Below are 1,998 nucleotides of genomic sequence, written 5' to 3' on the forward strand. Positions count from 1 at the left end.
AACCTGGCTGGTTTTGAAAAACAGCGTCGTTTTCCGTTCTGTTAGAAAATGAAATGGCCAGGTCTCCTGAGTATCAACCCCTCGAGCCATTTTCTTCAATCTTTCTCCCTAAAACGCAACCCTAGGTTACAAGTCCCCCATCGCCACAGGGCTCAGCGCCGTCGTTCGTTGCTCTCAAGCACCACCGTATTTTCGTCCGATCGTTCGCGCTTCTCCCTCATTCAGAAATCGATGCGTCTTACTCGAGTTCGCCGTCATTTGCTGCCTCGCTAGTCTTCGTCTGCTCAAACCATAGCCTCCATCACTCTCCTCTTCAAGCTATGTCACCGTCATCGTCGAATTCGGTCCAACCGTCGTCTCTACTGTTTCAGCGTCGTTGCAGCTCATCTCTGCTGTCGCGTCGCATATGCTCCACTCTCCTCTGCCGTCGCATCGCGCTGCAAAGGGAAAAGAAGGGGTGGAGGTCGCGGGAGGAGGCGCGCGAAGGGTGAAGCCTTTGCTGCTTCCGCCGTGTTTGAGCTCGAAAACAGCCGCCAGTGCGGCTACCTCTGTTGCTGCCTCTGTCGTGCCTTGCCATCATGTTACCACTGATTTCATCTGCCCTCATTCTTCTTCTACTTCAAAATCATGCTAAATTTGTAAGTATCCGTCCTTTTTTAATATGTTTAGGAATAATAAGATTAGACATTGATTTTTCTAAATTCTGATTATGGTTTTGGTCTGTATTTGATATTGTTCAAATTTCATAATTTTGTTATTGGCTCCTGAAAGTTTGTTTCTTTTTCTAATATGCTTAACTTCAGAAAGATTTGGAAAAGTTTGTTACTCTGTATTAAGAATGTGCTAAAATTTTGTTAAAATTTGGTTAAAATTTTTGTTATAAGATAGATAGATAGATAGATAGATAGATAGATAGACAAATAGATAAATGCCACACTGAAACTTGAACTATGAAGGATATTATGTGTTCTAACTTCTAATACTACTTTACGTCATATCAAGTTATTAAGAGAATGTCTCTGATGTCGAGTTGTTTATAGGGAGTGGAAATGGCATGTTACCTCAAAGAAGAATGCTGGCAACCCCAAGAATGGCAAGAAAAGGAGTTTGATGAGGCTTGTCACCCTTCATTGGCCCTTTTCATGGATGAGATTAAGATTGGATGAAATCAATAACAACATCAACAGGAAGAGTTCTTTGCCTTCTGATTCAATGATGATTTTGTATCTTCCTATTGAGACTGAAAATTTCTGGTTACATTATTGGTTGTTGCTGATTTGTCATGCTATGATGCTGAGCTTAGCTATGAGTAGATAATCGAATATTTGTTATTAATTTAGTTAATTCAATAATTCTTTTTGTGACTATTTTAATAAGTTCAATAGTGACATATAATGACTAATGAATTATAAATTGTTAATAATTATGAAATCAGAGGTTATATTAGATTTTGGTTGATGTAATACTTTATATTTGGAAAACATTAAAATTTATATTAGATTATAATTATATTTTAGGATTTTTTTATAATTTATTTATTATTCTATTTTAAAACCATTTTTCAGTTAAATTATCGGTTAGACCGATTAGATTAGTAAACTAATGAACCAATGATTAGAATGGTTTAATGATCGATCCAATTTTTAGAATCTTGATTTAAATAGACTAATAAATTAATCACTATATCAATAAAAATTTAATAAAATGAAAGGTCTTTAAAACATGTTAATTAAACCGTGAAATGATTTCGAGGAGCAATCATAATGAATTAATAACTAATAAGCAATCTAGAGCTACTCGCTATGGGCAACACTTAAATTAACGTTGGTTTTATTGCTCCACTGCCACAACCCAAGAAAGAAACATTTTAACAAATGACAGTCCAAAAAATATAAACCCAAAGCAAAGTGGACAAGTGGCAATATTTGTAGGATCTATTTTATTTATGATTTAGTTTATGAGTTTAATTTAGATATACTCATAGTATTAAGTATATAT

Source organism: Arachis duranensis, chromosome 2 (assembly GCF_000817695.3).
Source record: "Arachis duranensis cultivar V14167 chromosome 2, aradu.V14167.gnm2.J7QH, whole genome shotgun sequence".
NCBI lineage: Eukaryota > Viridiplantae > Streptophyta > Magnoliopsida > Fabales > Fabaceae > Arachis > Arachis duranensis.